Source organism: Delphinapterus leucas, chromosome 19 (assembly GCF_059928025.1).
Source record: "Delphinapterus leucas isolate spDelLeu-1000000601 "Yukka" chromosome 19, BTC_Dleu_Yukka2, whole genome shotgun sequence".
NCBI lineage: Eukaryota > Metazoa > Chordata > Mammalia > Artiodactyla > Monodontidae > Delphinapterus > Delphinapterus leucas.
In genome coordinates, this window is record NC_143147.1 from 29,367,696 (window position 1) to 29,391,185 (window position 23,490).

Below are 23,490 nucleotides of genomic sequence, written 5' to 3' on the forward strand. Positions count from 1 at the left end.
CCGGTGGGTGTGTCCCTCCACAGCTCCCTCCGGCAAAAGCCCCGCCCCCCGCCGTGTCGCCGCCGCGGCCGGGTGCGGGAGCGGGATCGAGGGCCGGGGCCGCTTCCCCGGGCCTGCCGGCCGCCAGGGGCGGGCTACTGAGCCCGGCGGGTGGTGTGCGGGCAAGGGTGGCCTCGCCGGGGCTGAGGGGCCGTGGCGACACGATGGTTGCTCCCAGTGGCTTCGGGCAAGCTGCTGTCGGGCAGGAGGGCCGGCCCGGGCTGCGGCTGGGCGGCTCCTAGCGCCGCGTGGGCGGGCAGGGGCGATGCCCAAGGGACCGCGTGCCCCGGGCCCTGAAGCCTCCGGGGCCATGTCCCTGTGAGCGACGGGCGGGATCTTGGGCGGGGCGCCAAGCGCCGAAGGGTTCGCTGGGTCACGCCCGCCCTCAGCTGGGAGGGGGTGGCCAAACCCTCCGCCTCCGCCACCGCCCGGTACCCGAGACCTCCGTTCCCCCTGCCTGGGCGGGCGAAGGGGTCCTGCCGGGGCGGGCTGACCGCCAGGCTGGCGGTGAGGCGCAAGCGCCAGCGAAAGTGGGCCTCAAGAGGCAGCCCGCCGTCCCCGCCCCCGTCTACGGCCATACCACCCTGAACGCGCCCGATCTCGTCTGATCTCGGAAGCTTAAGCAGGGTCGGGCCTGGTTAGTACTTGGATGGGAGACCGCCTGGGAATACCGGGTGCTGTAGGCTTTTTGCCTCCCGCTCCGCCTTCTCCTTTACTCGCCCGCGAGTGGTGGCCGCCGGCTCCGCCCGCGCCGGGGCCCCGCTGCAGGCCCCTCCTCCTCAGGCCCCTCCCACCACGGCGCGAGCGCCGGAGGAGGCGCTCCCCGCCGGCCCGGCCCGCCAGGCGGCCAGAAGGCGGCCCTGGAAGGCAGCCGCACCCCAGACGCCCCCAGGGTGCCTGGCCCGGACCCAGGCTCCGCCGCGGGCCCGGTTGCCGTCCCTTCGGCCAGCGAGCCCCTCGACCTGCACCTGGCCGCCCCCACCGGCGCCCCGCCCCGGGGCCGCCACCTGTGTGCCGGTGGGTGTGTCCCTCCACAGCTCCCTCCGGCAAAAGCCCCGCCCCCCGCCGTGTCGCCGCCACGGCCGGGTGCGGGAGCGGGATCGAGGGCAGGGGCCGCTTCCCCGGGCCTGCCGGCCGCCAGGGGCGGGCTCCTGAGCTCGGCGGGTGGTGTGCGGGCAAGGGTGGCCTCGCCGGGGCTGAGGGGCCGTGGCGACACGATGGTGGCTCCCAGTGGCTTCGGGCCAGCTGCTGTCGGGCAGGAGGGACGGCCCGGGCTGCGGCTGGGCGGCGCCTAGCGCCGCGTGGGCGGGCAGGGGCGATGCCCAAGGGACCGCGGGCCCCGGGCCCTGAAGCCTCCGGGGCCACGTCCCTGTGAGCGACGGGCCGGATCTTGGGCGGGGCGCCAAGCGCCGAAGGGTTCGCTGGGTCACGCCCGCCCTCGGCTGGGAGGGGGTGGCCAAACCCTCCGCCTCCGCCACCGCCCAGTACCCGAGACCTCCGTTCCCCCTGCCTGGGCGGGCGACGGGGTCCAGCCGGGGCGGGCTGACCGCCAGGCTGGCGGTGAGGCGCAAGCGCCAGGGAAAGTGGGCCTCAAGAGGCAGCCCGCCGTCCCCGTCCCGTCTACGGCCATACCACCCTGAACGCGCCCGATCTCGTCTGATCTCGGAAGCTAAGCAGGGTCGGGCCTGGTTAGTACTTGGATGGGAGACCGCCTGGGAATACCGGGTGCTGTAGGCTTTTTGCCTCCCGCTCCGCCTTCTCCTTTAACTCGCCCGCGGGCGGTGGCCGCCGGCTCCGCCCGCGCCGGGGCCCCGCTGCAGGCCCCGCCTCCTCAGGCCCCTCCCACCACGGCGCGCGCGCCGGAGGGGGCGCTCCCCGCCGGCCCGGCCCGCCAGGCGGCCAGAAGGCGGCCCTGGAAGGCAGCCGCACCCCAGACGCCCCCGGGGTGCCTGGCCCGGACCCAGGCTCCGCCGCGGGCCCGGTTGCCGTCCCTTCAGCCAGCGAGCCCCTCGACCTGCACCTGGCCGCCCCCACCGGCGCCCCGCCCCGGGGCCGCCACCTGTGTGCCGGTGGGTGTGTCCCTCCACAGCTCCCTCCGGCAAAAGCCCCGCCCCCCGCCGTGTCGCCGCCGCGGCCGGGTGCGGGAGCGGGATCGAGGGCAGGGGCCGCTTCCCCGGGCCTGCCGGCCGCCAGGGGCGGGCTCCTGAGCTCGGCGGGTGGTGTGCGGGCAAGGGTGGCCTCGCCGGGGCTGAGGGGCCGTGGCGACACGATGGTGGCTCCCAGTGGCTTCGGGCCAGCTGCTGTCGGGCAGGAGGGCCGGCCCGGGCTGCGGCTGGGCGGCGCCTAGCGCCGCGTGGGCGGGCAGGGGCGATGCCCAAGGGACCGCGGGCCCCGGGCCCTGAAGCCTCCGGGGCCACGTCCCTGTGAGCGACGGGCCGGATCTTGGGCGGGGCGCCAAGCGCCGAAGGGTTCGCTGGGTCACGCCCGCCCTCGGCTGGGAGGGGGTGGCCAAACCCTCCGCCTCCGCCACCGCCCGGTACCCGAGACCTCCGTTCCCCCTGCCTGGGCGGGCGACGGGGTCCTGCCGGGGCGGGCTGACCGCCAGGCTGGCGGTGAGGCGCAAGCGCCAGCGAAAGTGGGCCTCAAGAGGCAGCCCGCCGTCCCCGCCCCCGTCTACGGCCATACCACCCTGAACGCGCCCGATCTCGTCTGATCTCGGAAGCTAAGCAGGGTCGGGCCTGGTTAGTACTTGGATGGGAGACCGCCTGTGAATACCGGGTGCTGTAGGCTTTTTGCCTCCCGCTCCGCCTTCTCCTTTAACTCGCCCGCGGGCGCTGGCCGCCGGCTCCGCCCGCGCCGGGGCTCCGCTGCAGGCCCCGCCTCCTCAGGGCCCTCGCACCACGGCGCGCGCGCCGGAGGGGGCGCTCCCCGCCGGCCCGGCCCGCCAGGCGGCCAGAAGGCGGCCCTGGAAGGCAGCCGCACCCCAGACGCCCCCGGGGTGCCTGGCCCGGACCCAGGCTCCGCCGCGGGCCCGGTTGCCGTCCCTTCGGCCAGCGAGCCCCTCGACCTGCACCTGGCCGCCCCCACCGGCGCCCCGCCCCGGGGCCGCCACCTGTGTGCCGGTGGGTGTGTCCCTCCACAGCTCCCTCCGGCAAAAGCCCCGCCCCCCGCCGTGTCGCCGCCGCGGCCGGGTGCGGGAGCGGGATCCAGGGCAGGGGCCGCTTCCCCGGGCCTGCCGGCCCCCAGGGGCGGGCTCCTGAGCTCGGCGGGTGGTGTGCGGGCAAGGGTGGCCTCGCCGGGGCTGAGGGGCCGTGGCGACACGATGGTGGCTCCCAGTGGCTTCGGGCCAGCTGCTGTCGGGCAGGAGGGCCGGCCCGGGCTGCGGCCGGGCGGCGCCTAGCGCCGCGTGGGCGGGCAGGGGCGATGCCCAAGGGACCGCGGGCCCCGGGCCCTGAAGCCTCCGGGGCCACGTCCCTGTGAGCGACGGGCGGGATCTTGGCGGGGCGCCAAGCGCCGAAGGGTTCGCTGGGTCACGCCCGCCCTCGGCTGGGAGGGGGTGGCCAAACCCTCCGCCTCCGCCACCGCCCGGTACCCGAGACCTCCGTTCCCCCTGCCTGGGCGGGCGACGGGGTCCTGCCGGGGCGGGCTGACCGCCAGGCTGGCGGTGAGGCGCAAGCGCCAGCGAAAGTGGGCCTCAAGAGGCAGCCCGCCGTCCCCGCCCCCGTGTACGGCCATACCACCCTGAACGCGCCCGATCTCGTCTGATCTCGGAAGCTAAGCAGGGTCGGGCCTGGTTAGTACTTGGATGGGAGACCGCCTGGGAATACCGGGTGCTGTAGGCTTTTTGCCTCCTGCTCCGCCTTCTCCTTTAACTCGCCCGCGGGCGGTGGCCGCCGGCTCCGCCCGCGCCGGGGCCCCGCTGCAGGCCCCGCCTCCTCAGGCCCCTCCCACCACGGCGCGCGTGCCGGAGGGGGCGCTCCCCGCCGGCCCGGCCCGCCAGGCGGCCAGAAGGCGGCCCTGGAAGGCAGCCGCACCCCAGACGCCCCCGGGGTGCCTGGCCCGGACCCAGGCTCCGCCGCGGGCCCGGTTGCCGTCCCTTCGGCCAGCGAGCCCCTCGACCTGCACCTGGCCGCCCCCACCGGCGCCCCGCCCCGGGGCCGCCACCTGTGTGCCGGTGGGTGTGTCCCTCCACAGCTCCCTCCGGCAAAAGCCCCGCCCCCCGCCGTGTCGCCGCCGCGGCCGGGTGCGGGAGCGGGATAGAGGGCAGGGGCCGCTTCCCCGGGCCTGCCGGCCGCCAGGGGCGGGCTCCTGAGCTCGGCGGGTGGTGTGCGTGCAAGGGTGGCCTCGCCGGGGCTGAGGGGCCGTGGCGACACGATGGTGGCTCCCAGTGGCTTCGGGCCAGCTGCTGTCGGGCAGGAGGGCCGGCCCGGGCTGCGGCTGGGCGACGCCTAGCGCCGCGTGGGCGGGCAGGGGCGATGCCCAAGGCACCGCGGGCCCCGGGCCCTGAAGCCTCCGGGGCCACGTCCCTGTGAGCGACGGGCCGGATCTTGGGCGGGGCGCCAAGCGCCGAAGGGTTCGCTGGGTCACGCCCGCCCTCGGCTGGGAGGGGGTGGCCAAACCCTCCGCCTCCGCCACCGCCCGGTACCCGAGACCTCCGTTCCCCCTGCCTGGGCGGGCGACGGGGTCCTGCCAGGGCGGGCTGACCTCCAGGCTGGCGGTGAGGCGCAAGCGCCAGCGAAAGTGGGCCTCAAGAGGCAGCCCGCCGTCCCCGCCCCCGTCTACGGCCATACCACCCTGGACGCGCCCGATCTCGTCTGATCTCGGAAGCTAAGCAGGGTCGGGCCTGGTTAGTACTTGGATGGGAGACCGCCTGGGAATACCGGGTGCTGTAGGGTTTTTGCCTCCCGCTCCGCCTTCTCCTTTAACTCGCCCGCGGGCGGTGGCCGCCGGCTCCGCCCGCGCCGGGGCCCCGCTGCAGGCCCCGCCTCCTCAGGCCCCTCCCACCACGGCGCGCGCGCCGGAGGGGGCGCTCCCCGCCGGCCCGGCCAGAAGGCGGCCCTGGAAGGCAGCCGCACCCCAGACGCCCCGGGGTGCCTGGCCCGGACCCAGGCTCCGCCGCGGGCCCGGTTGCCGTCCCTTCGGCCAGCGAGCCCCTCGACCTGCACCTGGCCGCCCCCACCGGCGCCCCGCCCCGGGGCCGCCACCTGTGTGCCGGTGGGTGTGTCCCTCCACAGCTCCCTCCGGCAAAAGCCCCGCCCCCCGCCGTGTCACCGCCGCGGCCGGGTGCGGGAGCGGGATCGAGGGCAGGGGCCGCTTCCCCTGGCCTGCCGGCCGCCAGGGGCGGGCTACTGAGCCCGGCGGGTGGTGTGCGGGCAAGGGTGGCCTCGCCGGGGCTGAGGGGCCGTGGCGACACGATGGTGGCTCCCAGTGGCTTCGGGCCAGCTGCTGTCGGGCAGGAGGGCCGGCCCGGGCTGCGGCTGGGCGGCTCCTAGCGCCGCGTCGGCGGGCAGGGGCGATGCCCAAGGGACCGCGGGCCCCGGGCCCTGAAGCCTCCGCGGCCACGTCCCTGTGAGCGACGGGCCGGATCTTGGGCGGGGCGCCAAGCGCGGAAGGGTTCGCTGGGTCACGCCCGCCCTCGGCTGGGAGGGGGTGGCCAAACCCTCCGCCTCCGCCACCGCCCGGTACCCGAGACCTCCGTTCCCCCTGCCTGGGCGGGCGACGGGTTCCTGCCGGGGCGGGCTGACCGCCAGGCTGGCGGTGAGGCGCAAGCGACAGCGAAAGTGGGCCTCAGGAGGCAGCCCGCCGTCCCCGCCCCCGTCTACGGCCATACCACCCTGAACGCGCCCGATCTCGTCTGATCTCGGAAGCTAAGCAGGGTCGGGCCTGGTTAGTACTTGGATGGGAGACCGCCTGGGAATACCGGGTGCTGTAGGCTTTTTGCCTCCCGCTCCGCCTTCTCCTTTAACTCGCCCGCGGGCGGTGGCCGCCGGCTCCGCCGGCGCCGGGGCCCCGCTGCAGGCCCCGCCTCCTCAGGCCCCTCCCACCACGGCGCGCGCGCCGGAGGGGGCGCTCCCCGCCGGCCCGGCCCGCCAGGCGGCCAGAAGGCGGCCCTGGAAGGCAGCCGCACCCCAGACGCCCCCGGGGTGCCTGGCCCGGACCCAGGCTCCGCCGCGGGCCCGGTTGCCGTCCCTTCGGCCAGCGAGCCCGTCGACCTGCACCTGGCCGCCCCCACCGGCGCCCCGCCCCGGGGCCGCCACCTGTGTGCCGGTGGCTGTGTCCCTCCACAGCTCCCTCCGGCAAAAGCCCCGCCCCCCGCCGTGTCGCCGCCGCTGCCAGGTGCGGGAGCGGGATCGAGGGCAGGGGGCGCTTCCCCGGGCCTGCCGGCCGCCAGGGGCGGGCTCCTGAGCTCGGCGGGTGGTGTGCGGGCAAGGGTGGCCTCGCCGGGTCTGAGGGGCCGTGGCGACACGATGGTGGCTCCCAGTGGCTTCGGGCCAGCTGCTGTCGGGCAGGAGGGCCGGCCCGGGTTGCGGCTGGGCGGCGCCTAGCGCCGCGTGGGCGGGCAGGGGCGATGCCCAAGGGACCGCGGGCCCCGGGCACTGAAGCCTCCGGGGCCACGTCCCTGTGAGCGACGGGCGGGATCTTGGCGGGGCGCCAAGCGCCGAAGGGTTCGCTGGGTCACGCCCGCCCTCGGCTGGGAGGGGGTGGCCAAACCCTCCGCCTCCGCCACCGCCCGGTACCCGAGACCTCCGTTCCCCCTGCCTGGGCGGGCGACGGGGTCCTGCCGGGGCGGGCTGACCGCCAGGCTGGCGGTGAGGCGCAAGCGCCAGCGAAAGTGGGCCTCAAGAGGCAGCCCGCCGTCCCCGCCCCCGTCTACGGCCATACTACCCTGAACGCGCCCGATCTCGTCTGATCTCGGAAGCTAAGCAGGGTCGGGCCTGGTTAGTACTTGGATGGGAGACCGCCTGGGAATACCGGGTGCTGTAGGCTTTTTGCCTCCCGCTCCGCCTTCTCCTTTAAATCGCCCGCGGGCGGTGGCCGCCGGCTCCGCCCGCGCCGGGGCCCCGCTGCAGGCCCCGCCTCCTCAGGCCCCTCCCACCACGGCACGCGCGCCGGAGGGGGCGCTCCCCGCCGGCCCGGCCCGCCAGGCGGCAAGAAGGCGGCCCTGGAAGGCAGCCGCACCCCAGACGCCCCCGGGGTGCCTGGCCCGGACCCAGGCTCCGCCGCGGGCCCGGTTGCCGTCCCTTCGGCCAGCGAGCCCCTCGACCTGCACCTGGCCGCCCCCACCGGCGCCCCGCCCCGGGGCCGCCACCTGTGTGCCGGTGGGTGTGTCCCTCCACAGCTCCCTCCGGCAAAAGCCCCGCCCCCCGCCGTGTCGCCGCCGCTGCCGGGTGCGGGAGCGGGATCGAGGGCAGGGGCCGCTTCCCCGGGCCTGCCGGCCGCCAGGGGCGGGCTCCTGAGCTCGGCGGGTGGTGTGCGGGCAAGGGTGGCCTCGCCGGGGCTGAGGGGCCGTGGCGACACGATGGTGGCTCCCAGTGGCTTCGTGCCAGCTGCTGTCGGGCAGGAGGGCCGGCCCGGGCTGCGGCTGGGCGGCGCCTAGCGCCGCGTGGGCGGGCAGGGGCGATGCCCAAGGGACCGCGGGCCCCGGGCCCTGAAGCCTCCGGGGCCACGTCCCTGTGAGCGACGGGCCGGATCTTGGGCGGGGCGCCTAGCGCCGAAGGGTTCGCTGGGTCACGCCCGCCCTCGGCTGGGAGGGGGTGGCCAAACCCTCCGCCTCCGCCACCGCCCGGTACCCGAGACCTCCGTTCCCCCTGCCTGGGCGGGCGACGGGGTCCTGCCGGGGCGGGCTGACCGCCAGGCTGGCGGTGAGGCGCAAGCGCCAGCGAAAGTGGGCCTCAAGAGGCAGCCCGCCGTCCCCGCCCCCGTCTACGGCCATACCACCCTGAACGCGCCCGATCTCGTCTGATCTCGGAAGCTAAGCAGGGTCGGGCCTGGTTAATACTTGGATGGGAGACCGCCTGGGAATACCGGGTGCTGTAGGATTTTTGCCTCCCGCTCCGCCTTCTCCTTTAAATCGCCCGCGGGCGGTGGACGCCGGCTCCGCCCGCGCCGGGGCCCCGCTGCAGGCCCCGCCTCCTCAGGCCCCTCCCACCACGGCGCGCGCGCCGGAGGGGGCGCTCCCCGCCAGCCCGGCCCGCCAGGCGGCCAGAAGGCGGCCCTGGAAGGCAGCCGCACCCCAGACGCCCCCGGGGTGCCTGGCCCGGACCCAGGCTCCGCCGCGGGCCCGGTTGCCGTGCCTTCGGCCAGCGAACCCGTCGACCTGCACCTGGCCGCCCCCACCGGCGCCCCGCCCCGGGGCCGCCACCTGTGTGCCGGTGGGTGTGTCCCTCCACAGCTCCCTCTGGCAAAAGCCCAGCCCCCGCCGTGTCGCCGCCGCGGCCGTGTGCGGGAGCGGGATCGAGGGCAGGGGCCGCTTCCCCGGGCCTGCCGGCCGCCAGGGGCGGGCTCCTGAGCTCGGCGGGTGGTGTGCGGGCAAGGGTGGCCTCGCCGGGGCTGTGGGGCCGTGGCGACACGATGGTGGCTCCCAGTGGCTTCGGGCCAGCTGCTGTCGGGCAGGAGGGCCGGCCCGGGATGCGGCCGGGCGGCGCCTAGCGCCGCGTGGTCGGGCAGGGGCGATGCCCAAGGGACCGCGGGCCCCGGGCCCTGAAGCCTCCGGGGCCACGTCCCTGTGAGCGACGGGCCGGATCTTGGGCGGGGCGCCAAGCGCCGAAGGGTTCGCTGGGTCACGCCCGCCCTCGGCTGGGAGGGGGTGGCCAAACCCTCCGCCTCCGCCACCGCCCGGTACCCGAGACCTCCGTTCCCCCTGCCTGGGCGGGCGACGGGGTCCTGCCGGGGCGGGCTGACCGCCAGGCTGGCGGTGAGGCGCAAGCGCCAGCGAAAGTGGGCCTCAAGAGGCAGCCCGCCGTCCCCGTCCCGTCTACGGCCATACCACCCTGAACGCGCCCGATCTCGTCTGATCTCGGAAGCTAAGCAGGGTCGGGCCTGGTTAGTACTTGGATGGGAGACCTCCTGGGAATACCGGGTGCTGTAGGCTTTTTGCCTCCCGCTCCGCCTTCTCCTTGAACTCGCCCGCGGGCGCTGGCCGCCGGCTCCGCCCGCGCCGGGGCTCCGCTGCAGGCCCCGCCTCCTCAGGCCCCTCGCACCACGGCGCGCGCGCCGGAGGGGGCGCTCCCCGCCGGCCCGGCCCGCCAGGCGGCCAGAAGGCGGCCCTGGAAGGCAGCCGCACCCCAGACGCCCCCGGGGTGCCTGGCCCGGACCCAGGCTCCGCCGCGGGCCCGGTTGCCGTGCCTTCGGCCAGCGAGCCCGTCGACCTGCACCTGGCCGCCCCCACCGGCGCCCCGCCCCGGGGCCGCCACCTGTGTGCCGGTGGGTGTGTCCCTCCACAGCTCCCTCTGGCAAAAGCCCAGCCCCCGCCGTGTCGCCGCCGCGGCCGTGTGCGGGAGCGGGATCGAGGGCAGGGGCCGCTTCCCCGGGCCTGCCGGCCGCCAGGGGCGGGCTCCTGAGCTCGGCGGGTGGTGTGCGGGCAAGGGTGGCCTCGCCGGGGCTGTGGGGCCGTGGCGACACGATGGTGGCTCCCAGTGGCTTCGGGCCAGCTGCTGTCGGGCAGGAGGGCCGGCCCGGGATGCGGCCGGGCGGCGCCTAGCGCCGCGTGGTCGGGCAGGGGCGATGCCCAAGGGACCGCGGGCCCCGGGCCCTGAAGCCTCCGGGGCCACGTCCCTGTGAGCGACGGGCCGGATCTTGGGCGGGGCGCCAAGCGCCGAAGGGTTCGCTGGGTCACGCCCGCCCTCGGCTGGGAGGGGGTGGCCAAACCCTCCGCCTCCGCCACCGCCCGGTACCCGAGACCTCCGTTCCCCCTGCCTGGGCGGGCGACGGGGTCCTGCCGGGGCGGGCTGACCGCCAGGCTGGCGGTGAGGCGCAAGCGCCAGCGAAAGTGGGCCTCAAGAGGCAGCCCGCCGTCCCCGTCCCGTCTACGGCCATACCACCCTGAACGCGCCCGATCTCGTCTGATCTCGGAAGCTAAGCAGGGTCGGGCCTGGTTAGTACTTGGATGGGAGACCTCCTGGGAATACCGGGTGCTGTAGGCTTTTTGCCTCCCGCTCCGCCTTCTCCTTGAACTCGCCCGCGGGCGCTGGCCGCCGGCTCCGCCCGCGCCGGGGCTCCGCTGCAGGCCCCGCCTCCTCAGGCCCCTCGCACCACGGCGCGCGCGCCGGAGGGGGCGCTCCCCGCCGGCCCGGCCCGCCAGGCGGCCAGAAGGCGGCCCTGGAAGGCAGCCGCACCCCAGACGCCCCCGGGGTGCCTGGCCCGGACCCAGGCTCCGCCGCGGGCCCGGTTGCCGTGCCTTCGGCCAGCGAGCCCGTCGACCTGCACCTGGCCGCCCCCACCGGCGCCCCGCCCCGGGGCCGCCACCTGTGTGCCGGTGGGTGTGTCCCTCCACAGCTCCCTCCGGCAAAAGCCCCGCCCCCGCCGTGTCGCCGCCGCGGCCGGGTGCGGGAGCGGGATCGAGAGCAGGGGCCGCTTCCCCGGGCCTGCCGGCCCCAGGGGCGGGCTCCTGAGCTCGGCGGGTGGTGTGCGGGCAAGGGTGGCCTCGCCGGGGCTGAGGGGCCGTGGCGACACGATGGTGGCTCCCAGTGGCTTCGGGCCAGCTGCTGTCGGGCAGGAGGGCCGGCCCGGGCTGCGGCCGGGCGGCGCCTAGCGCCGCGTGAGCGGGCAGGGGCGATGCCCAAGGGACCGCGGGCCCCGGGCCCTGAAGCCTCCGGGGCCACGTCCCTGTGAGCGACGGGCGGGATCTTGGCGGGGCGCCAAGCGCCGAAGTGTTCGCTGGGTCACGCCCGCCCTCGGCTGGGAGGGGGTGGCCAAACCCTCCGCCTCCGCCACCGCCCGGTACCCGAGACCTCCGTTCCCCCTGCCTGGGCGGGCGACGGGGTCCTGCCGGGGCGGGCTGACCGCCAGGCTGGCGGTGAGGCGCAAGCGCCAGCGAAAGTGGGCCTCAAGATGCAGCCCGCCGTCCCCGCCCCCGTCTACGGCCATACCACCCTGAACGCGCCCGATCTCGTCTGATCTCGGAAGCTAAGCAGGGTCGGGCCTGGTTAGTACTTGGATGGGAGACCGCCTGGGAATACCGGGTGCTGTAGGCTTTTTGCCTCCCGCTCCGCCTTCTCCTTTAACTCGCCCGCGGGCGGTGGCCGCCGGCTCCGCCGGCGCCGGGGCCCCGCTGCAGGCCCCGCCTCCTCAGGCCCCTCCCACCACGGCGCGCGCGCCGGAGGGGGCGCTCCCCGCCGGCCCGGCCCGCCAGGCGGCCAGAAGGCGGCCCTGGAAGGCAGCCGCACCCCAGACGCCCCGGGGTGCCTGGCCCGGACCCAGGCTCCGCCGCGGGCCCGGTTGCCGTCCCTTCGGCCAGCGAGCCCCTCGACCTGCACCTGGCCGCCCCCACCGGCGCCCCGCCCCGGGGCCGCCACCTGTGTGCCGGTGGGTGTGTCCCTCCACAGCTCCCTCCGGCAAAAGCCCCGCCCCCCGCCGTGTCACCGCCGCGGCCGGGTGCGGGAGCGGGATCGAGGGCAGGGGCCGCTTCCCCTGGCCTGCCGGCCGCCAGGGGCGGGCTACTGAGCCCGGCGGGTGGTGTGCGGGCAAGGGTGGCCTCGCCGGGGCTGAGGGGCCGTGGCGACACGATGGTGGCTCCCAGTGGCTTCGGGCCAGCTGCTGTCGGGCAGGAGGGCCGGCCCGGGCTGCGGCTGGGCGGCTCCTAGCGCCGCGTCGGCGGGCAGGGGCGATGCCCAAGGGACCGCGGGCCCCGGGCCCTGAAGCCTCCGCGGCCACGTCCCTGTGAGCGACGGGCCGGATCTTGGGCGGGGCGCCAAGCGCGGAAGGGTTCGCTGGGTCACGCCCGCCCTCGGCTGGGAGGGGGTGGCCAAACCCTCCGCCTCCGCCACCGCCCGGTACCCGAGACCTCCGTTCCCCCTGCCTGGGCGGGCGACGGGTTCCTGCCGGGGCGGGCTGACCGCCAGGCTGGCGGTGAGGCGCAAGCGACAGCGAAAGTGGGCCTCAGGAGGCAGCCCGCCGTCCCCGCCCCCGTCTACGGCCATACCACCCTGAACGCGCCCGATCTCGTCTGATCTCGGAAGCTAAGCAGGGTCGGGCCTGGTTAGTACTTGGATGGGAGACCGCCTGGGAATACCGGGTGCTGTAGGCTTTTTGCCTCCTGCTCCGCCTTCTCCTTTAACTCGCCCGCGGGCGGTGGCCGCCGGCTCCGCCCGCGCCGGGGCCCCGCTGCAGGCCCCGCCTCCTCAGGCCCCTCCCACCACGGCGCGCGTGCCGGAGGGGGCGCTCCCCGCCGGCCCGGCCCGCCAGGCGGCCAGAAGGCGGCCCTGGAAGGCAGCCGCACCCCAGACGCCCCCGGGGTGCCTGGCCCGGACCCAGGCTCCGCCGCGGGCCCGGTTGCCGTCCCTTCGGCCAGCGAGCCCCTCGACCTGCACCTGGCCGCCCCCACCGGCGCCCCGCCCCGGGGCCGCCACCTGTGTGCCGGTGGGTGTGTCCCTCCACAGCTCCCTCCGGCAAAAGCCCCGCCCCCCGCCGTGTCGCCGCCGCGGCCGGGTGCGGGAGCGGGATAGAGGGCAGGGGCCGCTTCCCCGGGCCTGCCGGCCGCCAGGGGCGGGCTCCTGAGCTCGGCGGGTGGTGTGCGTGCAAGGGTGGCCTCGCCGGGGCTGAGGGGCCGTGGCGACACGATGGTGGCTCCCAGTGGCTTCGGGCCAGCTGCTGTCGGGCAGGAGGGCCGGCCCGGGCTGCGGCTGGGCGACGCCTAGCGCCGCGTGGGCGGGCAGGGGCGATGCCCAAGGCACCGCGGGCCCCGGGCCCTGAAGCCTCCGGGGCCACGTCCCTGTGAGCGACGGGCCGGATCTTGGGCGGGGCGCCAAGCGCCGAAGGGTTCGCTGGGTCACGCCCGCCCTCGGCTGGGAGGGGGTGGCCAAACCCTCCGCCTCCGCCACCGCCCGGTACCCGAGACCTCCGTTCCCCCTGCCTGGGCGGGCGACGGGGTCCTGCCGGGGCGGGCTGACCGCCAGGCTGGCGGTGAGGCGCAAGCGCCAGCGAAAGTGGGCCTCAAGAGGCAGCCCGCCGTCCCCGCCCCCGTCTACGGCCATACCACCCTGAACGCGCCCGATCTCGTCTGATCTCGGAAGCTAAGCAGGGTCGGGCCTGGTTAGTACTTGGATGGGAGACCGCCTGGGAATACCGGGTGCTGTAGGGTTTTTGCCTCCCGCTCCGCCTTCTCCTTTAACTCGCCCGCGGGCGGTGGCCGCCGGCTCCGCCCGCGCCGGGGCCCCGCTGCAGGCCCCGCCTCCTCAGGCCCCTCCCACCACGGCGCGCGCGCCGGAGGGGGCGCTCCCCGCCGGCCCGGCCAGAAGGCGGCCCTGGAAGGCAGCCGCACCCCAGACGCCCCGGGGTGCCTGGCCCGGACCCAGGCTCCGCCGCGGGCCCGGTTGCCGTCCCTTCGGCCAGCGAGCCCCTCGACCTGCACCTGGCCGCCCCCACCGGCGCCCCGCCCCGGGGCCGCCACCTGTGTGCCGGTGGGTGTGTCCCTCCACAGCTCCCTCCGGCAAAAGCCCCGCCCCCCGCCGTGTCACCGCCGCGGCCGGGTGCGGGAGCGGGATCGAGGGCAGGGGCCGCTTCCCCTGGCCTGCCGGCCGCCAGGGGCGGGCTACTGAGCCCGGCGGGTGGTGTGCGGGCAAGGGTGGCCTCGCCGGGGCTGAGGGGCCGTGGCGACACGATGGTGGCTCCCAGTGGCTTCGGGCCAGCTGCTGTCGGGCAGGAGGGCCGGCCCGGGCTGCGGCTGGGCGGCTCCTAGCGCCGCGTCGGCGGGCAGGGGCGATGCCCAAGGGACCGCGGGCCCCGGGCCCTGAAGCCTCCGCGGCCACGTCCCTGTGAGCGACGGGCCGGATCTTGGGCGGGGCGCCAAGCGCCGAAGGGTTCGCTGGGTCACGCCCGCCCTCGGCTGGGAGGGGGTGGCCAAACCCTCCGCCTCCGCCACCGCCCGGTACCCGAGACCTCCGTTCCCCCTGCCTGGGCGGGCGACGGGTTCCTGCCGGGGCGGGCTGACCGCCAGGCTGGCGGTGAGGCGCAAGCGACAGCGAAAGTGGGCCTCAGGAGGCAGCCCGCCGTCCCCGCCCCCGTCTACGGCCATACCACCCTGAACGCGCCCGATCTCGTCTGATCTCGGAAGCTAAGCAGGGTCGGGCCTGGTTAGTACTTGGATGGGAGACCGCCTGGGAATACCGGGTGCTGTAGGCTTTTTGCCTCCTGCTCCGCCTTCTCCTTTAACTCGCCCGCGGGCGGTGGCCGCCGGCTCCGCCCGCGCCGGGGCCCCGCTGCAGGCCCCGCCTCCTCAGGCCCCTCCCACCACGGCGCGCGTGCCGGAGGGGGCGCTCCCCGCCGGCCCGGCCCGCCAGGCGGCCAGAAGGCGGCCCTGGAAGGCAGCCGCACCCCAGACGCCCCCGGGGTGCCTGGCCCGGACCCAGGCTCCGCCGCGGGCCCGGTTGCCGTCCCTTCGGCCAGCGAGCCCCTCGACCTGCACCTGGCCGCCCCCACCGGCGCCCCGCCCCGGGGCCGCCACCTGTGTGCCGGTGGGTGTGTCCCTCCACAGCTCCCTCCGGCAAAAGCCCCGCCCCCCGCCGTGTCGCCGCCGCGGCCGGGTGCGGGAGCGGGATCGAGGGCAGGGGCCGCTTCCCCGGGCCTGCCGGCCGCCAGGGGCGGGCTCCTGAGCTCGGCGGGTGGTGTGCGGGCAAGGGTGGCCTCGCCGGGGCTGAGGGGCCGTGGCGACACGATGGTGGCTCCCAGTGGCTTCGGGCCAGCTGCTGTCGGGCAGGAGGGCCGGCCCGGGCTGCGGCTGGGCGGCGCCTAGCGCCGCGTGGGCGGGCAGGGGCGATGCCCAAGGGACCGCGGGCCCCGGGCCCTGAAGCCTCCGGGGCCACGTCCCTGTGAGCGACGGGCCGGATCTTGGGCGGGGCGCCAAGCGCCGAAGGGTTCGCTGGGTCACGCCCGCCCTCGGCTGGGAGGGGGTGGCCAAACCCTCCGCCTCCGCCACCGCCCGGTACCCGAGACCTCCGTTCCCCCTGCCTGGGCGGGCGACGGGGTCCTGCCGGGGCGGGCTGACCGCCAGGCTGGCGGTGAGGCGCAAGCGCCAGCGAAAGTGGGCCTCAAGAGGCAGCCCGCCGTCCCCGCCCCCGTCTACGGCCATACCACCCTGAACGCGCCCGATCTCGTCTGATCTCGGAAGCTAAGCAGGGTCGGGCCTGGTTAGTACTTGGATGGGAGACCGCCTGTGAATACCGGGTGCTGTAGGCTTTTTGCCTCCCGCTCCGCCTTCTCCTTTAACTCGCCCGCGGGCGCTGGCCGCCGGCTCCGCCCGCGCCGGGGCTCCGCTGCAGGCCCCGCCTCCTCAGGGCCCTCGCACCACGGCGCGCGCGCCGGAGGGGGCGCTCCCCGCCGGCCCGGCCCGCCAGGCGGCCAGAAGGCGGCCCTGGAAGGCAGCCGCACCCCAGACGCCCCCGGGGTGCCTGGCCCGGACCCAGGCTCCGCCGCGGGCCCGGTTGCCGTCCCTTCGGCCAGCGAGCCCCTCGACCTGCACCTGGCCGCCCCCACCGGCGCCCCGCCCCGGGGCCGCCACCTGTGTGCCGGTGGGTGTGTCCCTCCACAGCTCCCTCCGGCAAAAGCCCCGCCCCCCGCCGTGTCGCCGCCGCGGCCGGGTGCGGGAGCGGGATCCAGGGCAGGGGCCGCTTCCCCGGGCCTGCCGGCCGCCAGGGGCGGGCTCCTGAGCTCGGCGGGTGGTGTGCGGGCAAGGGTGGCCTCGCCGGGGCTGAGGGGCCGTGGCGACACGATGGTGGCTCCCAGTGGCTTCGGGCCAGCTGCTGTCGGGCAGGAGGGCCGGCCCGGGCTGCGGCCGGGCGGCGCCTAGCGCCGCGTGGGCGGGCAGGGGCGATGCCCAAGGGACCGCGGGCCCCGGGCCCTGAAGCCTCCGGGGCCACGTCCCTGTGAGCGACGGGCGGGATCTTGGCGGGGCGCCAAGCGCCGAAGGGTTCGCTGGGTCACGCCCGCCCTCGGCTGGGAGGGGGTGGCCAAACTCTCCGCCTCCGCCACCGCCCGGTACCCGAGACCTCCGTTCCCCCTGCCTGGGCGGGCGACGGGGTCCTGCCGGGGCGGGCTGACCGCCAGGCTGGCGGTGAGGCGCAAGCGCCAGCGAAAGTGGGCCTCAAGAGGCAGCCCGCCGTCCCCGCCCCCGTGTACGGCCATACCACCCTGAACGCGCCCGATCTCCTCTGATCTCGGAAGCTAAGCAGGGTCGGGCCTGGTTAGTACTTGGATGGGAGACCGCCTGGGAATACCGGGTGCTGTAGGCTTTTTGCCTCCCGTTCCGCCTTCTCCTTTAACTCGCCCGCGGGCGGTGGCCGCCGGCTCCGCCCGCGCCGGGGCCCCGCTGCAAGCCCCGCCTCCTCAGGCCCCTCCCACCACGGCGCGCGCGCCGGAGGGGGCGCTCCCCGCCGGCCCGGCCCGCCAGGCGGCCAGAAGGCGGCCCTGGAAGGCAGCCGCACCCCAGACGCCCCCGGGGTGCCTGGCCCGGACCCAGGCTCCGCCGCGGGCCCGGTTGCCGTGCCTTCGGCCAGCGAGCCCCTCGACCTGCACCTGGCCGCCCCCACCGGCGCCCCGCCCCGGGGCCGCCACCTGTGTGCCGGTGGGTGTGTCCCTCCACAGCTCCCTCCGGCAAAAGCCCCGCCCCCCGCCGTGTCGCCGCCGCGGCCGGGTGCGGGAGCGGGATCGAGGGCCGGGGCCGCTTCCCCGGGCCTGCCGGCCGCCAGGGGCGGGCTACTGAGCCCGGCGGGTGGTGTGCGGGCAAGGGTGGCCTCGCCGGGGCTGAGGGGCCGTGGCGACACGATGGTTGCTCCCAGTGGCTTCGGGCAAGCTGCTGTCGGGCAGGAGGGCCGGCCCGGGCTGCGGCTGGGCGGCTCCTAGCGCCGCGTGGGCGGGCAGGGGCGATGCCCAAGGGACCGCGTGCCCCGGGCCCTGAAGCCTCCGGGGCCATGTCCCTGTGAGCGACGGGCGGGATCTTGGGCGGGGCGCCAAGCGCCGAAGGGTTCGCTGGGTCACGCCCGCCCTCAGCTGGGAGGGGGTGGCCAAACCCTCCGCCTCCGCCACCGCCCGGTACCCGAGACCTCCGTTCCCCCTGCCTGGGCGGGCGAAGGGGTCCTGCCGGGGCGGGCTGACCGCCAGGCTGGCGGTGAGGCGCAAGCGCCAGCGAAAGTGGGCCTCAAGAGGCAGCCCGCCGTCCCCGCCCCCGTCTACGGCCATACCACCCTGAACGCGCCCGATCTCGTCTGATCTCGGAAGCTTAAGCAGGGTCGGGCCTGGTTAGTACTTGGATGGGAGACCGCCTGGGAATACCGGGTGCTGTAGGCTTTTTGCCTCCCGCTCCGCCTTCTCCTTTACTCGCCCGCGAGTGGTGGCCGCCGGCTCCGCCCGCGCCGGGGCCCCGCTGCAGGCCCCTCCTCCTCAGGCCCCTCCCACCACGGCGCGAGCGCCGGAGGAGGCGCTCCCCGCCGGCCCGGCCCGCCAGGCGGCCAGAAGGCGGCCCTGGAAGGCAGCCGCACCCCAGACGCCCCCAGGGTGCCTGGCCCGGACCCAGGCTCCGCCGCGGGCCCGGTTGCCGTCCCTTCGGCCAGCGAGCCCCTCGACCTGCACCTGGCCGCCCCCACCGGCGCCCCGCCCCGGGGCCGCCACCTGTGTGCCGGTGGGTGTGTCCCTCCACAGCTCCCTCCGGCAAAAGCCCCGCCCCCCGCCGTGTCGCCGCCACGGCCGGGTGCGGGAGCGGGATCGAGGGCAGGGGCCGCTTCCCCGGGCCTGCCGGCCGCCAGGGGCGGGCTCCTGAGCTCGGCGGGTGGTGTGCGGGCAAGGGTGGCCTCGCCGGGGCTGAGGGGCCGTGGCGACACGATGGTGGCTCCCAGTGGCTTCGGGCCAGCTGCTGTCGGGCAGGAGGGACGGCCCGGGCTGCGGCTGGGCGGCGCCTAGCGCCGCGTGGGCGGGCAGGGGCGATGCCCAAGGGACCGCGGGCCCCGGGCCCTGAAGCCTCCGGGGCCACGTCCCTGTGAGCGACGGGCCGGATCTTGGGCGGGGCGCCAAGCGCCGAAGGGTTCGCTGGGTCACGCCCGCCCTCGGCTGGGAGGGGGTGGCCAAACCCTCCGCCTCCGCCACCGCCCAGTACCCGAGACCTCCGTTCCCCCTGCCTGGGCGGGCGACGGGGTCCAGCCGGGGCGGGCTGACCGCCAGGCTGGCGGTGAGGCGCAAGCGCCAGGGAAAGTGGGCCTCAAGAGGCAGCCCGCCGTCCCCGTCCCGTCTACGGCCATACCACCCTGAACGCGCCCGATCTCGTCTGATCTCGGAAGCTAAGCAGGGTCGGGCCTGGTTAGTACTTGGATGGGAGACCGCCTGGGAATACCGGGTGCTGTAGGCTTTTTGCCTCCCGCTCCGCCTTCTCCTTTAACTCGCCCGCGGGCGGTGGCCGCCGGCTCCGCCCGCGCCGGGGCCCCGCTGCAGGCCCCGCCTCCTCAGGCCCCTCCCACCACGGCGCGCGCGCCGGAGGGGGCGCTCCCCGCCGGCCCGGCCCGCCAGGCGGCCAGAAGGCGGCCCTGGAAGGCAGCCGCACCCCAGACGCCCCCGGGGTGCCTGGCCCGGACCCAGGCTCCGCCGCGGGCCCGGTTGCCGTCCCTTCAGCCAGCGAGCCCCTCGACCTGCACCTGGCCGCCCCCACCGGCGCCCCGCCCCGGGGCCGCCACCTGTGTGCCGGTGGGTGTGTCCCTCCACAGCTCCCTCCGGCAAAAGCCCCGCCCCCCGCCGTGTCGCCGCCGCGGCCGGGTGCGGGAGCGGGATCGAGGGCAGGGGCCGCTTCCCCGGGCCTGCCGGCCGCCAGGGGCGGGCTCCTGAGCTCGGCGGGTGGTGTGCGGGCAAGGGTGGCCTCGCCGGGGCTGAGGGGCCGTGGCGACACGATGGTGGCTCCCAGTGGCTTCGGGCCAGCTGCTGTTGGGCAGGAGGGCCGGCCCGGGCTGCGGCTGGGCGGCGCCTAGCGCCGCGTGGGCGGGCAGGGGCGATGCCCAAGGGACCGCGGGCCCCGGGCCCTGAAGCCTCCGGGGCCACGTCCCTGTGAGCGACGGGCCGGATCTTGGGCGGGGCGCCAAGCGCCGAAGGGTTCGCTGGGTCACGCCCGCCCTCGGCTGGGAGGGGGTGGCCAAACCCTCCGCCTCCGCCACCGCCCGGTACCCGAGACCTCCGTTCCCCCTGCCTGGGCGGGCGACGGGGTCCTGCCGGGGCGGGCTGACCGCCAGGCTGGCGGTGAGGCGCAAGCGCCAGCGAAAGTGGGCCTCAAGAGGCAGCCCGCCGTCCCCGCCCCCGTCTACGGCCATACCACCCTGAACGCGCCCGATCTCGTCTGATCTCGGAAGCTAAGCAGGGTCGGGCCTGGTTAGTACTTGGATGGGAGACCGCCTGTGAATACCGGGTGCTGTAGGCTTTTTGCCTCCCGCTCCGCCTTCTCCTTTAACTCGCCCGCGGGCGCTGGCCGCCGGCTCCGCCCGCGCCGGGGCTCCGCTGCAGGCCCCGCCTCCTCAGGGCCCTCGCACCACGGCGCGCGCGCCGGAGGGGGCGCTCCCCGCCGGCCCGGCCCGCCAGGCGGCCAGAAGGCGGCCCTGGAAGGCAGCCGCACCCCAGACGCCCCCGGGGTGCCTGGCCCGGACCCAGGCTCCGCCGCGGGCCCGGTTGCCGTCCCTTCGGCCAGCGAGCCCCTCGACCTGCACCTGGCCGCCCCCACCGGCGCCCCGCCCCGGGGCCGCCACCTGTGTGCCGGTGGGTGTGTCCCTCCACAGCTCCCTCCGGCAAAAGCCCCGCCCCCCGCCGTGTCGCCGCCGCGGCCGGGTGCGGGAGCGGGATCCAGGGCAGGGGCCGCTTCCCCGGGCCTGCCGGCCCCCAGGGGCGGGCTCCTGAGCTCGGCGGGTGGTGTGCGGGCAAGGGTGGCCTCGCCGGGGCTGAGGGGCCGTGGCGACACGATGGTGGCTCCCAGTGGCTTCGGGCCAGCTGCTGTCGGGCAGGAGGGCCGGCCCGGGCTGCGGCCGGGCGGCGCCTAGCGCCGCGTGGGCGGGCAGGGGCGATGCCCAAGGGACCGCGGGCCCCGGGCCCTGAAGCCTCCGGGGCCACGTCCCTGTGAGCGACGGGCGGGATCTTGGCGGGGCGCCAAGCGCCGAAGGGTTCGCTGGGTCACGCCCGCCCTCGGCTGGGAGGGGGTGGCCAAACCCTCCGCCTCCGCCACCGCCCGGTACCCGAGACCTCCGTTCCCCCTGCCTGGGCGGGCGACGGGGTCCTGCCGGGGCGGGCTGACCGCCAGGCTGGCGGTGAGGCGCAAGCGCCAGCGAAAGTGGGCCTCAAGAGGCAGCCCGCCGTCCCCGCCCCCGTGTACGGCCATACCACCCTGAACGCGCCCGATCTCGTCTGATCTCGGAAGCTAAGCAGGGTCGGGCCTGGTTAGTACTTGGATGGGAGACCGCCTGGGAATACCGGGTGCTGTAGGCTTTTTGCCTCCTGCTCCGCCTTCTCCTTTAACTCGCCCGCGGGCGGTGGCCGCCGGCTCCGCCCGCGCCGGGGCCCCGCTGCAGGCCCCGCCTCCTCAGGCCCCTCCCACCACGGCGCGCGTGCCGGAGGGGGCGCTCCCCGCCGGCCCGGCCCGCCAGGCGGCCAGAAGGCGGCCCTGGAAGGCAGCCGCACCCCAGACGCCCCCGGGGTGCCTGGCCCGGACCCAGGCTCCGCCGCGGGCCCGGTTGCCGTCCCTTCGGCCAGCGAGCCCCTCGACCTGCACCTGGCCGCCCCCACCGGCGCCCCGCCCCGGGGCCGCCACCTGTGTGCCGGTGGGTGTGTCCCTCCACAGCTCCCTCCGGCAAAAGCCCCGCCCCCCGCCGTGTCGCCGCCGCGGCCGGGTGCGGGAGCGGGATAGAGGGCAGGGGCCGCTTCCCCGGGCCTGCCGGCCGCCAGGGGCGGGCTCCTGAGCTCGGCGGGTGGTGTGCGTGCAAGGGTGGCCTCGCCGGGGCTGAGGGGCCGTGGCGACACGATGGTGGCTCCCAGTGGCTTCGGGCCAGCTGCTGTCGGGCAGGAGGGCCGGCCCGGGCTGCGGCTGGGCGACGCCTAGCGCCGCGTGGGCGGGCAGGGGCGATGCCCAAGGCACCGCGGGCCCCGGGCCCTGAAGCCTCCGGGGCCACGTCCCTGTGAGCGACGGGCCGGATCTTGGGCGGGGCGCCAAGCGCCGAAGGGTTCGCTGGGTCACGCCCGCCCTCGGCTGGGAGGGGGTGGCCAAACCCTCCGCCTCCGCCACCGCCCGGTACCCGAGACCTCCGTTCCCCCTGCCTGGGCGGGCGACGGGGTCCTGCCAGGGCGGGCTGACCTCCAGGCTGGCGGTGAGGCGCAAGCGCCAGCGAAAGTGGGCCTCAAGAGGCAGCCCGCCGTCCCCGCCCCCGTCTACGGCCATACCACCCTGGACGCGCCCGATCTCGTCTGATCTCGGAAGCTAAGCAGGGTCGGGCCTGGTTAGTACTTGGATGGGAGACCGCCTGGGAATACCGGGTGCTGTAGGGTTTTTGCCTCCCGCTCCGCCTTCTCCTTTAACTCGCCCGCGGGCGGTGGCCGCCGGCTCCGCCCGCGCCGGGGCCCCGCTGCAGGCCCCGCCTCCTCAGGCCCCTCCCACCACGGCGCGCGCGCCGGAGGGGGCGCTCCCCGCCGGCCCGGCCAGAAGGCGGCCCTGGAAGGCAGCCGCACCCCAGACGCCCCGGGGTGCCTGGCCCGGACCCAGGCTCCGCCGCGGGCCCGGTTGCCGTCCCTTCGGCCAGCGAGCCCCTCGACCTGCACCTGGCCGCCCCCACCGGCGCCCCGCCCCGGGGCCGCCACCTGTGTGCCGGTGGGTGTGTCCCTCCACAGCTCCCTCCGGCAAAAGCCCCGCCCCCCGCCGTGTCACCGCCGCGGCCGGGTGCGGGAGCGGGATCGAGGGCAGGGGCCGCTTCCCCTGGCCTGCCGGCCGCCAGGGGCGGGCTACTGAGCCCGGCGGGTGGTGTGCGGGCAAGGGTGGCCTCGCCGGGGCTGAGGGGCCGTGGCGACACGATGGTGGCTCCCAGTGGCTTCGGGCCAGCTGCTGTCGGGCAGGAGGGCCGGCCCGGGCTGCGGCTGGGCGGCTCCTAGCGCCGCGTCGGCGGGCAGGGGCGATGCCCAAGGGACCGCGGGCCCCGGGCCCTGAAGCCTCCGCGGCCACGTCCCTGTGAGCGACGGGCCGGATCTTGGGCGGGGCGCCAAGCGCGGAAGGGTTCGCTGGGTCACGCCCGCCCTCGGCTGGGAGGGGGTGGCCAAACCCTCCGCCTCCGCCACCGCCCGGTACCCGAGACCTCCGTTCCCCCTGCCTGGGCGGGCGACGGGTTCCTGCCGGGGCGGGCTGACCGCCAGGCTGGCGGTGAGGCGCAAGCGACAGCGAAAGTGGGCCTCAGGAGGCAGCCCGCCGTCCCCGCCCCCGTCTACGGCCATACCACCCTGAACGCGCCCGATCTCGTCTGATCTCGGAAGCTAAGCAGGGTCGGGCCTGGTTAGTACTTGGATGGGAGACCGCCTGGGAATACCGGGTGCTGTAGGCTTTTTGCCTCCTGCTCCGCCTTCTCCTTTAACTCGCCCGCGGGCGGTGGCCGCCGGCTCCGCCCGCGCCGGGGCCCCGCTGCAGGCCCCGCCTCCTCAGGCCCCTCCCACCACGGCGCGCGTGCCGGAGGGGGCGCTCCCCGCCGGCCCGGCCCGCCAGGCGGCCAGAAGGCGGCCCTGGAAGGCAGCCGCACCCCAGACGCCCCCGGGGTGCCTGGCCCGGACCCAGGCTCCGCCGCGGGCCCGGTTGCCGTCCCTTCGGCCAGCGAGCCCCTCGACCTGCACCTGGCCGCCCCCACCGGCGCCCCGCCCCGGGGCCGCCACCTGTGTGCCGGTGGGTGTGTCCCTCCACAGCTCCCTCCGGCAAAAGCCCCGCCCCCCGCCGTGTCGCCGCCGCGGCCGGGTGCGGGAGCGGGATAGAGGGCAGGGGCCGCTTCCCCGGGCCTGCCGGCCGCCAGGGGCGGGCTCCTGAGCTCGGCGGGTGGTGTGCGTGCAAGGGTGGCCTCGCCGGGGCTGAGGGGCCGTGGCGACACGATGGTGGCTCCCAGTGGCTTCGGGCCAGCTGCTGTCGGGCAGGAGGGCCGGCCCGGGCTGCGGCTGGGCGACGCCTAGCGCCGCGTGGGCGGGCAGGGGCGATGCCCAAGGCACCGCGGGCCCCGGGCCCTGAAGCCTCCGGGGCCACGTCCCTGTGAGCGACGGGCCGGATCT

At 77.0% G+C, this 23,490-nt stretch overlaps 22 non-coding genes across 22 annotated transcripts; all 22 read left to right on the forward strand.

Annotated features, from left to right (window-relative positions):
• The first annotated feature begins 605 nt into the window (after nt 1-605).
• LOC149746006 (5S ribosomal RNA) lies at nt 606-725 on the forward strand. Its single transcript, XR_016390341.1, has one exon. It is a non-coding gene; the product is annotated as a 5S ribosomal RNA (ribosomal RNA).
• Nucleotides 726-1,657: 932 nt separating this feature from the next.
• On the forward strand, nt 1,658-1,776 carry LOC149746007 (5S ribosomal RNA). The gene has a single exon (XR_016389212.1). It is a non-coding gene; the product is annotated as a 5S ribosomal RNA (ribosomal RNA).
• Nucleotides 1,777-2,710: 934 nt separating this feature from the next.
• On the forward strand, nt 2,711-2,829 carry LOC149746008 (5S ribosomal RNA). The gene has a single exon (XR_016389716.1). It is a non-coding gene; the product is annotated as a 5S ribosomal RNA (ribosomal RNA).
• A 933-nt stretch (nt 2,830-3,762) lies between these two features.
• Nucleotides 3,763-3,881, forward strand: LOC149746009 (5S ribosomal RNA). Its single transcript, XR_016390096.1, has one exon. It is a non-coding gene; the product is annotated as a 5S ribosomal RNA (ribosomal RNA).
• Nucleotides 3,882-4,815: 934 nt separating this feature from the next.
• Nucleotides 4,816-4,934, forward strand: LOC149746010 (5S ribosomal RNA). Its single transcript, XR_016389979.1, has one exon. It is a non-coding gene; the product is annotated as a 5S ribosomal RNA (ribosomal RNA).
• A 921-nt stretch (nt 4,935-5,855) lies between these two features.
• On the forward strand, nt 5,856-5,974 carry LOC149746011 (5S ribosomal RNA). The gene has a single exon (XR_016389213.1). It is a non-coding gene; the product is annotated as a 5S ribosomal RNA (ribosomal RNA).
• Nucleotides 5,975-6,907: 933 nt separating this feature from the next.
• LOC149746012 (5S ribosomal RNA) lies at nt 6,908-7,026 on the forward strand. Its single transcript, XR_016389875.1, has one exon. It is a non-coding gene; the product is annotated as a 5S ribosomal RNA (ribosomal RNA).
• Nucleotides 7,027-7,960: 934 nt separating this feature from the next.
• Nucleotides 7,961-8,079, forward strand: LOC149746013 (5S ribosomal RNA). The gene has a single exon (XR_016390352.1). It is a non-coding gene; the product is annotated as a 5S ribosomal RNA (ribosomal RNA).
• Nucleotides 8,080-9,011: 932 nt separating this feature from the next.
• Nucleotides 9,012-9,130, forward strand: LOC149746014 (5S ribosomal RNA). Its single transcript, XR_016389340.1, has one exon. It is a non-coding gene; the product is annotated as a 5S ribosomal RNA (ribosomal RNA).
• Nucleotides 9,131-10,062: 932 nt separating this feature from the next.
• On the forward strand, nt 10,063-10,181 carry LOC149746015 (5S ribosomal RNA). The gene has a single exon (XR_016389351.1). It is a non-coding gene; the product is annotated as a 5S ribosomal RNA (ribosomal RNA).
• A 931-nt stretch (nt 10,182-11,112) lies between these two features.
• On the forward strand, nt 11,113-11,231 carry LOC149746016 (5S ribosomal RNA). Its single transcript, XR_016389214.1, has one exon. It is a non-coding gene; the product is annotated as a 5S ribosomal RNA (ribosomal RNA).
• A 933-nt stretch (nt 11,232-12,164) lies between these two features.
• LOC149746017 (5S ribosomal RNA) lies at nt 12,165-12,283 on the forward strand. Its single transcript, XR_016389215.1, has one exon. It is a non-coding gene; the product is annotated as a 5S ribosomal RNA (ribosomal RNA).
• Nucleotides 12,284-13,217: 934 nt separating this feature from the next.
• Nucleotides 13,218-13,336, forward strand: LOC149746018 (5S ribosomal RNA). Its single transcript, XR_016390059.1, has one exon. It is a non-coding gene; the product is annotated as a 5S ribosomal RNA (ribosomal RNA).
• A 921-nt stretch (nt 13,337-14,257) lies between these two features.
• LOC149746019 (5S ribosomal RNA) lies at nt 14,258-14,376 on the forward strand. The gene has a single exon (XR_016389216.1). It is a non-coding gene; the product is annotated as a 5S ribosomal RNA (ribosomal RNA).
• Nucleotides 14,377-15,310: 934 nt separating this feature from the next.
• On the forward strand, nt 15,311-15,429 carry LOC149746020 (5S ribosomal RNA). Its single transcript, XR_016389717.1, has one exon. It is a non-coding gene; the product is annotated as a 5S ribosomal RNA (ribosomal RNA).
• A 933-nt stretch (nt 15,430-16,362) lies between these two features.
• LOC149746021 (5S ribosomal RNA) lies at nt 16,363-16,481 on the forward strand. The gene has a single exon (XR_016390240.1). It is a non-coding gene; the product is annotated as a 5S ribosomal RNA (ribosomal RNA).
• Nucleotides 16,482-17,415: 934 nt separating this feature from the next.
• LOC149746022 (5S ribosomal RNA) lies at nt 17,416-17,535 on the forward strand. The gene has a single exon (XR_016390342.1). It is a non-coding gene; the product is annotated as a 5S ribosomal RNA (ribosomal RNA).
• Nucleotides 17,536-18,467: 932 nt separating this feature from the next.
• Nucleotides 18,468-18,586, forward strand: LOC149746023 (5S ribosomal RNA). The gene has a single exon (XR_016389217.1). It is a non-coding gene; the product is annotated as a 5S ribosomal RNA (ribosomal RNA).
• A 934-nt stretch (nt 18,587-19,520) lies between these two features.
• LOC149746024 (5S ribosomal RNA) lies at nt 19,521-19,639 on the forward strand. The gene has a single exon (XR_016389719.1). It is a non-coding gene; the product is annotated as a 5S ribosomal RNA (ribosomal RNA).
• Nucleotides 19,640-20,572: 933 nt separating this feature from the next.
• Nucleotides 20,573-20,691, forward strand: LOC149746025 (5S ribosomal RNA). The gene has a single exon (XR_016390097.1). It is a non-coding gene; the product is annotated as a 5S ribosomal RNA (ribosomal RNA).
• A 934-nt stretch (nt 20,692-21,625) lies between these two features.
• On the forward strand, nt 21,626-21,744 carry LOC149746026 (5S ribosomal RNA). Its single transcript, XR_016389980.1, has one exon. It is a non-coding gene; the product is annotated as a 5S ribosomal RNA (ribosomal RNA).
• Nucleotides 21,745-22,665: 921 nt separating this feature from the next.
• Nucleotides 22,666-22,784, forward strand: LOC149746027 (5S ribosomal RNA). Its single transcript, XR_016389218.1, has one exon. It is a non-coding gene; the product is annotated as a 5S ribosomal RNA (ribosomal RNA).
• The last annotated feature ends 706 nt before the right edge of the window (nt 22,785-23,490 follow it).